The sequence below is a fragment of the Condylostylus longicornis genome, unplaced genomic scaffold (assembly GCF_029603195.1).
Source record: "Condylostylus longicornis isolate FDR11 unplaced genomic scaffold, ASM2960319v2 ptg000130l, whole genome shotgun sequence".
Classification (NCBI taxonomy): domain Eukaryota; kingdom Metazoa; phylum Arthropoda; class Insecta; order Diptera; family Dolichopodidae; genus Condylostylus; species Condylostylus longicornis.
In genome coordinates, this window is record NW_026578098.1 from 1 (window position 1) to 17,573 (window position 17,573).

Below are 17,573 nucleotides of genomic sequence, written 5' to 3' on the forward strand. Positions count from 1 at the left end.
GTCACCTGTCACCTGTCACCTGTCACTGTCACCTGTCACCTGTCACCTGTCACCTGTCACTGTCACCTGTCACCTGTCATTTGTCACCTGTCACTGTCACTTGTCACCTGTCACCTGTCACCTGTCACCTGTCACCTGTCACCTGTCACCTGTCACCTGTCACCTGTCACCTGTCACCTGTCACCTGTCACCTGTCACCTGTCACCTGTCACCTGTCACCTGTCACCTGTCACCTGTCACCTGTCACCTGTCACCTGTCACCTGTCACTGTCACCTGTCACCTGTCACCTGTCACCTGTCACCTGTCACCTGTCACTGTCACCTGTCACCTGTCACCTGTCACCTGTCACCTGTCACCTGTCACCTGTCACCTGTCACCTGTCAACTGTCACCTGTCACCTGTCACCTGTCACCTGTCACTGTCACCTGTCACCTGTCACCTGTCAACTCTCACCTGTCACCTGTCACCTGTCACCTGTCACCTGTCACCTGTCACCTGTCACCTGTCACCTGTCACCTGTCACCTGTCACCTGTCAACTCTCACCTGTCACCTGTCACCTGTCACCTGTCACTGTCACCTGTCACCTGTCACCTGTCACGTGTCACCTGTCACCTGTCACTTGTCACCTGTCACCTGTCACCTGTCACCTGTCACCTGTCACCTGTCACCTGTCACTGTCACTGTCACTGTCACCTGTCACCTGTCACCTGTCACCTGTCACCTGTCACCTGTCACCTGTCACCTGTCACCTGTCACCTGTCACCTGTCACCTGTCACCTGTCACCTGTCACCTGTCACCTGTCACCTGTCACCTGTCACCTGTCAACTGTCACCTGTCACCTGTCACCTGTCACCTGTCACCTGTCACCTGTCACCTGTCACCTGTCAACTGCTCACCTGTCACCTGTCACCTGTCACCTGTCACCTGTCACCTGTCACTGTCACCTGTCACCTGTCACCTGTCACTTGTCACCTGTCACCAGTCACCTGTCACCTGTCACTTGTCACCTGTCAACTGTCACCTGTCACCTGTCACCTGTCACTGTCACCTGTCACCTGTCACCTGTCACCTGTCACCTGTCACCTGTCACTTCACCTGTCACCTGTCACCTGTCACCTGTCACCTGTCACCTGTCACCTGTCACCTGTCACCTGTCACCTGTCACCTGTCACCTGTCACCTGTCACCTGTCACCTGTCACCTGTCACCTGTCACCTGTCACCTGTCACCTGTCACCTGTCACCTGTCACCTGTCAACTGTCGCCTGTCACCTGCTTCACCTGTCACCTGTCAACTGTCACCTGTCACCTGTCACTGTCACCTGTCACCTGTCACCTGTCACTGTCACCTGTCAACTGTCACCTGTCACCTGTCACCTGTCAACTGTCAACATTCACCTGTCACCTGTCACCTGTCAACTGTCAACTGGCACCTGTCACCTGTCACCTGTCAACTGTCAACATTCACCTGTCACCTGTCACCTGTCACCTGTCAACCGTCAACTGTCACCTGTCACCTGTCACCTGTCACCTGTCACCTGTCACCTGTCACAGTCACCTGTCACCTGTCACCTGTCACCTGTCACCTGTCACCTGTCACCTGTCACCTGTCACTGTCACCTGTCACCTGTCACCTGTCACCTGTCACCTGTCACTGTCACCTGTCAACTGTCACCTGTCACCTGTCACCTGTCAACTGTCAACATTCACCTGTCACCTGTCACCTGTCACCTGTCAACCGTCAACTGTCACCTGTCAATTGTCACCTGTCACCTGTCACCTGTCACCTGTCACCTGTCACACTCACCTGTCACCTGTCACCTGTCACCTGTCACCTGTCACCTGTCACCTGTCACCTGTCACCTGTCACTGTCACCTGTCACCTGTCATTTGTCACCTGTCACTGTCACTTGTCACCTGTCACCTGTCACCTGTCACCTGTCACCTGTCACCTGTCACCTGTCACCTGTCACCTGTCACCTGTCACCTGTCACCTGTCACCTGTCACGTGTCACCTGTCACCTGTCACTTGTCACCTGTCACCTGTCACCTGTCACCTGTCACCTGTCACCTGTCACCTGTCACCTGTCACCTGTCACCTGTCACTGTCACCTGTCACCTGTCACCTGTCACCTGTCACCTGTCACCTGTCACCTGTCACCTGTCACCTGTCACCTGTCACCTGTCACCTGTCACCTGTCACCTGTCACCTGTCACCTGTCAACTGTCACCTGTCACCTGTCACCTGTCACCTGTCACCTGTCACCTGTCACCTGTCACCTGTCAACTCTCACCTGTCACCTGTCACCTGTCACCTGTCACCTGTCACCTGTCACCTGTCACCTGTCACCTGTCACCTGTCACTTGTCACCTGTCACCTGTCACCTGTCACCTGTCACTTGTCACCTGTCAACTGTCACCTGTCACCTGTCACCTGTCACTGTCACCTGTCACCTGTCACCTGTCACCTGTCACCTGTCACCTGTCACCTGTCACCTGTCACCTGTCACCTGTCACCTGTCACCTGTCACCTGTCACCTGTCACCTGTCACCTTCACCTGTCACCTGTCACCTGTCCACCTGTCAACTGTCACCTGTCACCTGTCACCTGTCACCTGTCACCTGTCACCTGTCACCTGTCACCTGTCACCTGTCACCTGTCACCTGTCACCTGTCACCTGTCACCTGTCACCTGTCAACTCTCACCTGTCACCTGTCACCTGTCACCTGTCACCTGTCACCTGTCACCTGTCACCTGTCAACTGTCACCTGTCACCTGTCACCTGTCACCTGTCACCTGTCACCTGTCACCTGTCACCTGTCACCTGTCAACTCTCACCTGTCACCTGTCACCTGTCACCTGTCACCTGTCACCTGTCACCTGTCACCTGTCACCTGTCACCTCTCACCTGTCACCTGTCACCTGTCACCTGTCACTTGTCACCTGTGAACCTGTCACCTGTCACCTGTCACCTGTCACTGTCACCTGTCACCTGTCACCTGTCACCTGTCACCTGTCACCTGTCACCTGTCACCTGTCACCTGTCACCTGTCACCTGTCACCTGTCACCTGTCACCTCTCACCTGTCACCTGTCACCTGTCACTTGTCACCTGTCACCTGTCACCTGTCACCTGTCACCTGTCACCTGTCACCTGTCACCTGTCACTGTCACCTGTCACCTGTCACCTGTCACCTGTCACCTGTCACCTGTCACCTGTCACCTGTCACCTGTCACCTGTCACCTGTCACCTGTCACCTGTCACCTGTCACCTGTCACCTGTCCACCTGTCACCTGTCAACTGTCACCTGTCACCTGTCACCTGTCACCTGTCACCTGTCACCTGTCACCTGTCACCTGTCACCTGTCAACTCTCACCTGTCACCTGTCACCTGTCACCTGTCACCTGTCACCTGTCACCTGTCACCTGTCACCTGTCACTTGTCACCTGTCACCTGTCACCTGTCACCTGTCACTTGTCACCTGTCAACTGTCACCTGTCACCTGTCACCTGTCACTGTCACCTGTCACCTGTCACCTGTCACCTGTCACCTGTCACCTGTCACCTGTCACCTGGCACCTGTCACCTGGCACCTGTCACCTGTCACCTGTCACCTGTCACCTGTCACCTGTCACCTGTCACCTTCACCTGTCACCTGTCACCTGTCAACTGTCACCTGTCACCTGTCACCTGTCACCTGTCACCTGTCACCTGTCACCTGTCACCTGTCACCTGTCATCTGTCACCTGTCACCTGTCACATGTCACCTGTCAACTGTCACCTGTCACCTGTCACCTGTCACCTGTCAACTGTCACCTGTCACTTGTCACCTGTCACCTGTCACCTGTCACCTGTCACTGTCACCTGTCAACTGTCACCTGTCACCTGTCACCTGTCAACTGTCAACATTCACCTGTCACCTGTCAACTGTCAACTGTCACCTGTCACCTATCACCTGTCACCTGTCACCTGTAACCTGTCACCTGTCACTTGTCACCTGTCACCTGTCACCTGTCACCTGTCACCTGTCACCTGTCACCTGTCACCTGTCACCTGTCACCTGTCACCTGTCACCTGTCACCTGTCACCTGTCACCTGTCACCTGTCACCTGTCACCTGTCACCTGTCAACTGTCACCTGTCACCTGTCACCTGTCACCTGTCACCTGTCACCTGTCACCTGTCACCTGTCACTGTCACCTGTCACCTGTCACCTGTCACCTGTCACCTGTCACCTGTCACCTGTCACCTGTCACCTGTCACCTGTCACCTGTCACCTGTCACCTGTCACCTGTCACCTGTCAACTGTCACCTGTCACCTGTCACCTGTCACCTGTCAACTGTCACCAGTCACCTGTCACCTGTCACCTGTCACCTGTCACTGTCACCTGTCAACTGTCACCTGTCACCTGTCACCTGTCAACTGTCAACATTCACCTGTCACCTGTCACCTGTCACCTGTCAACCGTCAACTGTCACCTGTCACCTGTCACCTGTCACCTGTCACCTGTCACCTGTCACCTGTCACAGTCACCTGTCACCTGTCACCTGTCACCTGTCACCTGTCACCTGTCACCTGTCACCTGTCACCTGTCACCTGTCACTGTCACCTGTCACCTGTCATTTGTCACCTGTCACTGTCACTTGTCACCTGTCACCTGTCACCTGTCACCTGTCACCTGTCACCTGTCACCTGTCACCTGTCACCTGTCACCTGTCACCTGTCACCTGTCACCTGTCAACCGTCAACTGTCACCTGTCACCTGTCACCTGTCACCTGTCACCTGTCACCTGTCACCTGTCACAGTCACCTGTCACCTGTCACCTGTCACCTGTCACCTGTCACCTGTCACCTGTCACCTGTCACCTGTCACCTGTCACCTGTCACCTGTCACTGTCACCTGTCACCTGTCACCTGTCACCTGTCACCTGTCACCTGTCACCTGTCACCTGTCACCTGTCACCTGTCACCTGTCACCTGTCACCTGTCACCTGTCACCTGTCACAGTCACCTGTCACCTGTCACCTGTCACCTATCACCTGTCACCTGTCACCTGTCACCTGTCACCTGTCACCTGTCACCTGTCACCTGTCACCTGTCACCTGTCACCTGTCACCTGTCACCTGTCACCTGTCACCTGTCACCTGTCACCTGTCACCTGTCACCTGTCACCTGTCACCTGTCACCTGTCACCTGTCACCTGTCACCTGTCACCTATCACCTGTCACCTGTCACCTGTCACAGTCACCTGTCACCTGTCACCTGTCACCTGTCACCCATCACCTGTCACCTGTCACCTGTCACCTGCCACCTGTCACCTGTCACCTGTCACCTGTCACCTGTCACCTGTCACCTGTCACCTGTCACCTGTCAACTGTCACCAGTCACCTGTCACCTGTCACCTGTCACCTGTCACTGTCACCTGTCAACTGTCACCTGTCACCTGTCACCTGTCAACTGTCAACATTCACCTGTCACCTGTCACCTGTCAACCGTCAACTGTCACCTGTCACCTGTCACCTGTCACCTGTCACCTGTCACCTGTCACAGTCACCTGTCACCTGTCACCTGTCACCTGTCACCTGTCACCTGTCACCTGTCACCTGTCACCTGTCACCTGTCACCTGTCACTGTCACCTGTCACCTGTCACCTGTCACCTGTCACCTGTCACAGTCACCTGTCACCTGTCACCTGTCACCTATCACCTGTCACCTGTCACCTGTCACCTGTCACCTGTCACCTGTCACCTGTCACCTGTCACCTGTCACCTGTCACCTGTCACCTGTCACCTGTCACCTGTCACCTGTCACCTGTCACCTGTCACCTGTCACCTGTCACCTGTCACCTATCACCTGTCACCTGTCACCTGTCACAGTCACCTGTCACCTGTCACCTGTCACCTGTCACCTATCACCTGTCACCTGTCACCTGTCACCTGCCACCTGTCACCTGTCACCTGTCACCTGTCACCTGTCACCTGTCACCTGTCACCCGTCACCTATCACTGTCACCTGTCACCTGTCACCTGTCACCTGTCACCTGTCACCTGTCACCTGTCACCTGTCACCTGTCACCTGTCACCTGTCACCTGTCACCTGTCACCTGTCACCTGTCACCTGTCACCTGTCACCTGTCACCTGTCACCTGTCACCTGTCACCTGTCACCTGTCACCTGTCACCTGTCATCTTCACCTGTCACTTGTCACCTGTCAACTGTCACCTGTCACCTGTCACCTGTCACCTGTCACTTGTCACCTGTCACCTGTCACCTGTCACCTGTCAACTGTCACCTGTCACCTGTCACCTGTCACCTGTCAACTGTCACCTGTCACCTGTCACCTGTCACCTGTCACCTGTCACCTGTCACCTGTCACTGTCACCTGTCAACTGTCACCTGTCACCTGTCACCTGTCAACTGTCAACATTCACCTGTCACCTGTCACCTGTCACCTGTCACCTGTCACCTGTCACCTGTCACCTGTCACCTGTCACCTGTCACCTGTCACCTGTCACCTGTCACCTGTCACCTGTCACCTGTCATCTTCACCTGTCACTTGTCACCTGTCAACTGTCACCTGTCACCTGTCACCTGTCACCTGTCACCTGTCACCTGTCACCTGTCACCTGTCACCTGTCACCTGTCACCTGTCACCTGTCACCTGTCACCTGTCACCTGTCACCTGTCACCTGTCACCTGTCACCTGTCACCTGTCACCTGTCACCTGTCACCTGTCACCTGTCACCTGTCACCTGTCATCTTCACCTGTCACTTGTCACCTGTCAACTGTCACCTGTCACCTGTCACCTGTCACCTGTCACCTGTCACCTGTCACCTGTCACCTGTCACCTGTCAACTGTCACCCGTCACCTGTCACCTGTCACAGTCACCTGTCACCTGTCACCTGTCACCTATCACCTGTCACCTGTCACCTGTCACCTGTCACCTGTCACCTGTCACCTGTCACCTGTCACCTGTCACCTGTCACCTGTCACCTGTCACCTGTCACCTGTCACCTGTCACCTGTCACCTGTCACCTGTCACCTGTCACCTATCACCTGTCACCTGTCACCTGTCACAGTCACCTGTCACCTGTCACCTGTCACCTGTCACCTATCACCTGTCACCTGTCACCTGTCACCTGCACCTGTCACCTGTCACCTGTCACCTGTCACCTGTCACCTGTCACCTGTCACCCGTCACCTATCACTGTCACCTGTCACCTGTCACCTGTCACCTGTCACCTGTCACCTGTCACCTGTCACCTGTCACCTTTCACCTGTCACCTGTCACCTGTCACCTGTCACCTGTCACCTGTCACCTGTCACCTGTCACCTGTCACCTGTCACCTGTCACCTGTCACCTATCACCTGTCACCTGTCACCTGTCACAGTCACCTGTCACCTGTCACCTGTCACCTGTCACCTATCACCTGTCACCTGTCACCTGTCACCTGCCACCTGTCACCTGTCACCTGTCACCTGTCACCTGTCACCTGTCACCTGTCACCCGTCACCTATCACTGTCACCTGTCACCTGTCACCTGTCACCTGTCACCTGTCACCTGTCACCTGTCACCTGTCACCTGTCACCTGTCACCTGTCACCTGTCACCTGTCACCTGTCACCTGTCACCTGTCACCTGTCACCTGTCACCTGTCACCTGTCACCTGTCACCTGTCACCTGTCACCTGTCACCTGTCATCTTCACCTGTCACTTGTCACCTGTCAACTGTCACCTGTCACCTGTCACCTGTCACCTGTCACCTGTCACCTGTCACCTGTCACCTGTCACCTGTCAACTGTCACCTGTCACCTGTCACCTGTCACCTGTCAACTGTCACCTGTCACCTGTCACCTGTCACCTGTCACCTGTCACCTGTCACCTGTCACTGTCACCTGTCAACTGTCACCTGTCACCTGTCACCTGTCAACTGTCAACATTCACCTGTCACCTGTCACCTGTCACCTGTCAACCGTCAACTGTCACCTGCCACCTGTCACCCGTCACCTATCACTGTCACCTGTCACCTGTCACCTGTCACCTGTCACCTGTCACCTGTCACCTGTCACCTGTCACCTGTCACCTGTCACCTGTCACCTGTCACCTGTCACCTGTCACCTATCACCTGTCACCTGTCACCTGTCACCTGTCACCTGTCACCTGTCACCTGTCACCTGTCACCTGTCACCTGTCACCTTCACCTGTCACCTGTCACCTGTCACCTGTCACCCGTCACCTATCACTGTCACCTGTCACCTGTCACCTGTCACCTGTCACCTGTCACCTGTCACCTGTCACCTGTCACCTGTCACCTGTCACCTGTCACCTGTCACCTGTCACCTGTCACCTGTCACCTGTCACCTGTCACCTGTCACCTGTCACCTGTCACCTGTCACCTGTCATCTTCACCTGTCACTTGTCACCTGTCAACTGTCACCTGTCACCTGTCACCTGTCACCTGTCACCTGTCACCTGTCACCTGTCACCTGTCAACTGTCACCTGTCACCTGTCACCTGTCACCTGTCAACTGTCACCTGTCACCTGTCACCTGTCACCTGTCACCTGTCACCTGTCACCTGTCACTGTCACCTGTCAACTGTCACCTGTCACCTGTCACCTGTCAACTGTCAACATTCACCTGTCACCTGTCACCTGTCACCTGTCAACCGTCAACTGTCACCTGTCACCTGTCACCTGTCACCTGTCACCCGTCACCTATCACTGTCACCTGTCACCTGTCACCTGTCACCTGTCACCTGTCACCTGTCACCTGTCACCTGTCACCTGTCACCTGTCACCTGTCACCTGTCACCTGTCACCTGTCACCTGTCACCTGTCATCTTCACCTGTCACTTGTCACCTGTCAACTGTCACCTGTCACCTGTCACCTGTCACCTGTCACCTGTCACCTGTCACCTGTCACCTGTCACCTGTCACCTGTCACCTGTCACCTGTCACCTGTCACCTGTCACCTGTCACCTGTCACCTGTCACCTGTCACCTGTCACCTGTCACCTGTCACCTGTCACCTGTCACCTGTCACCTGTCACCTGTCATCTTCACCTGTCACTTGTCACCTGTCAACTGTCACCTGTCACCTGTCACCTGTCACCTGTCACCTGTCACCTGTCACCTGTCACCTGTCAACTGTCACCCGTCACCTGTCACCTGTCACAGTCACCTGTCACCTGTCACCTGTCACCTATCACCTGTCACCTGTCACCTGTCACCTGTCACCTGTCACCTGTCACCTGTCACCTGTCACCTGTCACCTGTCACCTGTCACCTGTCACCTGTCACCTGTCACGTGTCACCTGTCACCTGTCACTTGTCACCTGTCACCTGTCACCTGTCACCTGTCACCTGTCACCTGTCACCTGTCACCTGTCACCTGTCACCTGTCACCTGTCAACTCTCACCTGTCACCTGTCACCTGTCACCTGTCACCTGTCACCTGTCACCTGTCACCTGTCACCTGTCACCTGTCACTTGTCACCTGTCACCTGTCACCTGTCACCTGTCACTTGTCACCTGTCAACTGTCACCTGTCACCTGTCACCTGTCACTGTCACCTGTCACCTGTCACCTGTCACCTGTCACCTGTCACCTGTCACCTGTCACCTGTCACCTGTCACCTGTCACCTGTCACCTGTCACCTGTCACCTTCACCTGTCACCTGTCACCTGTCACCTGTCAACTGTCACCTGTCACCTGTCACCTGTCACCTGTCACCTGTCACCTGTCACCTGTCACCTGTCACCTGTCACCAGTCACCTGTCAACTGTCACCTGTCACCTGTCACCTGTCACCTGTCAACTGTCACCTGTCACCTGTCACCTGTCACCAGTCACCTGTCACCTGTCACTGTCACCTGTCAACTGTCACCTGTCACCTGTCACCTGTCAACTGTCAACATTCACCTGTCACCTGTCACCTGTCAACTGTCAACTGGCACCTGTCACCTGTCACCTGTCAACTGTCAACATTCACCTGTCACCTGTCACCTGTCACCTGTCAACCGTCAACTGTCACCTGTCACCTGTCACCTGTCACCTGTCACCTGTCACCTGTCACAGTCACCTGTCACCTGTCACCTGTCACCTGTCACCTGTCACCTGTCACCTGTCACCTGTCACTGTCACCTGTCACCTGTCACCTGTCACCTGTCACCTGTCACTGTCACCTGTCAACTGTCACCTGTCACCTGTCACCTGTCAACTGTCAACATTCACCTGTCACCTGTCACCTGTCACCTGTCAACCGTCAACATGTCACCTGTCAATTGTCACCTGTCACCTGTCACCTGTCACCTGTCACCTGTCACACTCACCTGTCACCTGTCACCTTCACCTGTCACCTATCACCTGTCACCTGTCACCTGTCACAGTCACCTGTCACCTGTCACCTGTCACCTGTCACCCATCACCTGTCACCTGTCACCTGTCACCTGCCACCTGTCACCTGTCACCTGTCACCTGTCACCTGTCACCTGTCACCTGTCACCTGTCACCTGTCAACTGTCACCAGTCACCTGTCACCTGTCACCTGTCACCTGTCACTGTCACCTGTCAACTGTCACCTGTCACCTGTCACCTGTCAACTGTCAACATTCACCTGTCACCTGTCACCTGTCACCTGTCAACCGTCAACTGTCACCTGTCACCTGTCACCTGTCACCTGTCACCTGTCACCTGTCACAGTCACCTGTCACCTGTCACCTGTCACCTGTCACCTGTCACCTGTCACCTGTCACCTGTCACCTGTCACCTGTCACCTGTCACTGTCACCTGTCACCTGTCACCTGTCACCTGTCACCTGTCACACTGTCACCTGTCACCTGTCACCTGTCACCTGTCACCTGTCACCTGTCACCTGTCACCTGTCACCTGTCACCTGTCACCTGTCACCTGTCACCTGTCACCTGTCACCTGTCACCTGTCACCTGTCACCTGTCACCTGTCACCTGTCACCTGTCACCTGTCACCTGTCACCTGTCACCTGTCACCTGTCACCTGTCACCTGTCACAGTCACCTGTCACCTGTCACCTGTCACCTGTCACCTGTCACCTGTCACCTGTCACCTGTCACCTGTCACCTGTCACCTGTCACCTGTCACCTGTCACCTGTCACCTGTCACCTGTCACCTGTCACTTCACTGTCACCTGTCACCTGTCACCTGTCACCTGTCACCTGTCACCTGTCACCTGTCACCTGTCACCTGTCACCTGTCACCTGTCACCTGTCACCACCTGTCACCTGTCACCTGTCACCTGTCACCTGTCACCTGTCACCTGTCACCTGTCACCTGTCACCTGTCACCTGTCACCTGTCATCTTCACCTGTCACTTGTCACCTGTCACCTGTCACCTGTCACCTGTCACCTGTCACCTGTCACCTGTCACCTGTCACCTGTCACCTGTCACCTGTCACCTGTCACCTGTCACCTGTCACCTGTCACCTGTCAACTGTCACCTGTCACCTGTCACCTGTCACCTGTCACCTGTCACTGTCACCTGTCACCTGTCACCTGTCACCTGTCAACTGTCAACTGTCACCTGTCACCTGTCACCTGTCACCTGTCACCTGTCACTTGTCACCTGTCACCTGTCACCTGTCACCTGTCACCTGTCACCTGTCACCTGTCACCTGTCACCTGTCACCTGTCACCTGTCACCTGTCACCTGTCACCTGTCACCTGTCACCTGTCACCTGTCACCTGTCACCTGTCACCTGTCACCTGTCACCTGTCACCTGTCACCTGTCACCTGTCACCTGTCACCTGTCACCTGTCACCAGTCAACTGTCACCTGTCACCTGTCACCTGTCACCTGTCACCTGTCACCTGTCACCTGTCACCTGTCACCTGTCAACTCTCACCTGTCACCTGTCACCTGTCACCTGTCACCTGTCACCTGTCACCTGTCACCTGTCACCTGTCACTTGTCACCTGTCACCTGTCACCTGTCACCTGTCACTTGTCACCTGTCAACTGTCACCTGTCACCTGTCACCTGTCACTGTCACCTGTCACCTGTCACCTGTCACCTGTCACCTGTCACCTGTCACCTGTCACCTGGCACCTGTCACCTGGCACCTGTCACCTGTCACCTGTCACCTGTCACCTGTCACCTGTCACCTGTCACCTTCACCTGTCACCTGTCACCTGTCAACTGTCACCTGTCACCTGTCACCTGTCACCTGTCACCTGTCACCTGTCACCTGTCACCTGTCACCTGTCACCTGTCATCTGTCACCTGTCACCTGTCACCTGTCACCTGTCAACTGTCACCTGTCACCTGTCACCTGTCACCTGTCAACTGTCACCTGTCACTTGTCACCTGTCACCTGTCACCTGTCACTGTCACCTGTCAACTGTCACCTGTCACCTGTCACCTGTCAACTGTCAACATTCACCTGTCACCTGTCAACTGTCAACTGTCACCTGTCACCTATCACCTGTCACCTGTCACCTGTAACCTGTCACCTGTCACTTGTCACCTGTCACCTGTCACCTGTCACCTGTCACCTGTCACCTGTCACCTGTCACCTGTCACCTGTCACCTGTCACCTGTCACCTGTCACCTGTCACCTGTCACCTGTCACCTGTCACCTGTCACCTGTCACCTGTCACCTGTCACCTGTCAACTGTCACCTGTCACCTGTCACCTGTCACCTGTCACCTGTCACCTGTCACCTGTCACTTGTCACCTGTCACCTGTCACCTGTCACCTGTCACCTGTCACCTGTCACCTGTCACCTGTCACCTGTCACCTGTCACCTGTCACCTGTCACCTGTCACCTGTCACCTGTCAACTGTCACCTGTCACCTGTCACCTGTCACCTGTCAACTGTCACCAGTCACCTGTCACCTGTCACCTGTCACTGTCACCTGTCAACTGTCACCTGTCACCTGTCACCTGTCAACTGTCAACATTCACCTGTCACCTGTCACCTGTCAACCGTCAACTGTCACCTGTCACCTGTCACCTGTCACCTGTCACCTGTCACCTGTCACCTGTCACAGTCACCTGTCACCTGTCACCTGTCACCTGTCACCTGTCACCTGTCACCTGTCACCTGTCACCTGTCACCTGTCACCTGTCACTGTCACCTGTCACCTGTCATTTGTCATCTGTCACTGTCACTTGTCACCTGTCACCTGTCACCTGTCACCTGTCACCTGTCACCTGTCACCTGTCACCTGTCACCTGTCACCTGTCACCTGTCACCTGTCACCTGTCACCTGTCAACCGTCAACTGTCACCTGTCACCTGTCACCTGTCACCTGTCACCTGTCACCTGTCACCTGTCACAGTCACCTGTCACCTGTCACCTGTCACCTGTCACCTGTCACCTGTCACCTGTCACCTGTCACCTGTCACCTGTCACCTGTCACTGTCACCTGTCACCTGTCATTTGTCACCTGTCACTGTCACTTGTCACCTGTCACCTGTCACCTGTCACCTGTCACCTGTCACCTGTCACCTGTCACCTGTCACCTGTCACCTGTCACCTGTCACCTGTCACCTGTCACAGTCACCTGTCACCTGTCACCTGTCACCTATCACCTGTCACCTGTCACCTGTCACCTGTCACCTGTCACCTGTCACCTGTCACCTGTCACCTGTCACCTGTCACCTGTCACCTGTCACCTGTCACCTGTCACCTGTCACCTGTCACCTGTCACCTGTCACCTGTCACCTGTCACCTGTCACCTGTCACCTGTCACCTGTCACCTGTCACCTATCACCTGTCACCTGTCACCTGTCACAGTCACCTGTCACCTGTCACCTGTCACCTGTCACCTGTCACCCATCACCTGTCACCTGTCACCTGTCACCTGCCACCTGTCACCTGTCACCTGTCACCTGTCACCTGTCACCTGTCACCTGTCACCTGTCACCTGTCAACTGTCACCAGTCACCTGTCACCTGTCACCTGTCACCTGTCACTGTCACCTGTCAACTGTCACCTGTCACCTGTCACCTGTCAACTGTCAACATTCACCTGTCACCTGTCACCTGTCACCTGTCAACCGTCAACTGTCACCTGTCACCTGTCACCTGTCACCTGTCACCTGTCACCTGTCACAGTCACCTGTCACCTGTCACCTGTCACCTGTCACCTGTCACCTGTCACCTGTCACCTGTCACCTGTCACCTGTCACCTGTCACTGTCACCTGTCACCTGTCACCTGTCACCTGTCACCTGTCACAGTCACCTGTCACCTGTCACCTGTCACCTATCACCTGTCACCTGTCACCTGTCACCTGTCACCTGTCACCTGTCACCTGTCACCTGTCACCTGTCACCTGTCACCTGTCACCTGTCACCTGTCACCTGTCACCTGTCACCTGTCACCTGTCACCTGTCACCTGTCACCTATCACCTGTCACCTGTCACCTGTCACAGTCACCTGTCACCTGTCACCTGTCACCTGTCACCTATCACCTGTCACCTGTCACCTGTCACCTGCCACCTGTTACCTGTCACCTGTCACCTGTCACCTGTCACCTGTCACCTGTCACCCGTCACCTATCACTGTCACCTGTCACCTGTCACCTGTCACCTGTCACCTGTCACCTGTCACCTGTCACCTGTCACCTGTCACCTGTCACCTGTCACCTGTCACCTGTCACCTGTCACCTGTCACCTGTCACCTGTCACCTGTCACCTGTCACCTGTCACCTGTCACCTGTCACCTGTCACCTGTCACCTGTCACCTGTCACCTGTCATCTTCACCTGTCACTTGTCACCTGTCAACTGTCACCTGTCACCTGTCACCTGTCACCTGTCACCTGTCACCTGTCACCTGTCACCTGTCACCTGTCAACTGTCACCTGTCACCTGTCACCTGTCACCTGTCAACTGTCACCTGTCACCTGTCACCTGTCACCTGTCACCTGTCACCTGTCACCTGTCACTGTCACCTGTCAACTGTCACCTGTCACCTGTCACCTGTCAACTGTCAACATTCACCTGTCACCTGTCACCTGTCACCTGTCACCTGTCACCTGTCACCTGTCACCTGTCACCTGTCACCTGTCACCTGTCACCTGTCACCTGTCACCTGTCACCTGTCACCTGTCACCTGTCATCTTCACCTGTCACTTGTCACCTGTCAACTGTCACCTGTCACCTGTCACCTGTCACCTGTCACCTGTCACCTGTCACCTGTCACCTGTCACCTGTCACCTGTCACCTGTCACCTGTCACCTGTCACCTGTCACCTGTCACCTGTCACCTGTCACCTGTCACCTGTCACCTGTCACCTGTCACCTGTCACCTGTCACCTGTCATCTTCACCTGTCACTTGTCACCTGTCAACTGTCACCTGTCACCTGTCACCTGTCACCTGTCACCTGTCACCTGTCACCTGTCACCTGTCAACTGTCACCTGTCACCTGTCACCTGTCACAGTCACCTGTCACCTGTCACCTATCACCTGTCACCTGTCACCTGTCACCTGTCACCTGTCACCTGTCACCTGTCACCTGTCACCTGTCACCTGTCACCTGTCACCTGTCACCTGTCACCTGTCACCTGTCACCTGTCACCTGTCACCTGTCACCTGTCACCTATCACCTGTCACCTGTCACCTGTCACAGTCACCTGTCACCTGTCACCTGTCACCTATCACCTGTCACCTGTCACCTGTCACCTGCCACCTGTCACCTGTCACCTGTCACCTGTCACCTGTCACCTGTCACCTGTCACCCGTCACCTATCACTGTCACCTGTCACCTGTCACCTGTCACCTGTCACCTGTCACCTGTCACCTGTCACCTGTCACCTGTCACCTGTCACCTGTCACCTGTCACCTGTCACCTGTCACCTGTCACCTGTCACCTGTCACTGTCACCTGTCACCTGTCACCTATCACCTGTCACCTGTCACCTGTCACAGTCACCTGTCACCTGTCACCTGTCACCTGTCACCTATCACCTGTCACCTGTCACCTGTCACCTGCCACCTGTCACCTGTCACCTGTCACCTGTCACCTGTCACCTGTCACCTGTCACCCGTCACCTATCACTGTCACCTGTCACCTGTCACCTGTCACCTGTCACCTGTCACCTGTCACCTGTCACCTGTCACCTGTCACCTGTCACCTGTCACCTGTCACCTGTCACCTGTCACCTGTCACCTGTCACCTGTCACCTGTCACCTGTCACCTGTCACCTGTCACCTGTCACCTGTCACCTGTCACCTGTCATCTTCACCTGTCACTTGTCACCTGTCAACTGTCACCTGTCACCTGTCACCTGTCACCTGTCACCTGTCACCTGTCACCTGTCACCTGTCACCTGTCAACTGTCACCTGCCACCTGTCACCTGTCACCTGTCAACTGTCACCTGTCACCTGTCACCTGTCACCTGTCACCTGTCACCTGTCACCTGTCACTGTCACCTGTCAACTGTCACCTGTCACCTGTCACCTGTCAACTGTCAACATTCACCTGTCACCTGTCACCTGTCACCTGTCAACCGTCAACTGTCACCTGTCACCTGTCACCCGTCACCTATCACTGTCACCTGTCACCTGTCACCTGTCACCTGTCACCTGTCACCTGTCACCTGTCACCTGTCACCTGTCACCTGTCACCTGTCACCTGTCACCTGTCACCTGTCACCTATCACCTGTCACCTGTCACCTGTCACCTGTCACCTGTCACCTGTCACCTGTCACCTGTCACCTGTCACCTGTCACCTGTCACCTGTCACCTGTCACCCGTCACCTATCACTGTCACCTGTCACCTGTCACCTGTCACCTGTCACCTGTCACCTGTCACCTGTCACCTGTCACCTGTCACCTGTCACCTGTCACCTGTCACCTGTCACCTGTCACCTGTCACCTGTCACCTGTCACCTGTCACCTGTCACCTGTCACCTGTCATCTTCACCTGTCACTTGTCACCTGTCAACTGTCACCTGTCACCTGTCACCTGTCACCTGTCACCTGTCACCTGTCACCTGTCACCTGTCAACTGTCACCTGTCACCTGTCACCTGTCACCTGTCAACTGTCACCTGTCACCTGTCACCTGTCACCTGTCACTTGTCACCTGTCACCTGTCACTGTCACCTGTCAACTGTCACCTGTCACCTGTCACCTGTCAACTGTCAACATTCACCTGTCACCTGTCACCTGTCACCTGTCAACCGTCAACTGTCACCTGTCACCTGTCACCTGTCACCTGTCACCCGTCACCTATCACTGTCACCTGTCACCTGTCACCTGTCACCTGTCACCTGTCACCTGTCACCTGTCACCTGTCACCTGTCACCTGTCACCTGTCACCTGTCACCTGTCACCTGTCACCTGTCACCTGTCACCTGTCATCTTCACCTGTCACTTGTCACCTGTCAACTGTCACCTGTCACCTGTCACCTGTCACCTGTCACCTGTCACCTGTCACCTGTCACCTGTCACCTGTCACCTGTCAACTGTCACCTGTCACCTGTCACCTGTCACCTGTCAACTGTCACCTGTCACCTGTCACCTGTCACCTGTCACCTGTCACCTGTCACCTGTCACCTGTCACTGTCACCTGTCAACTGTCACCTG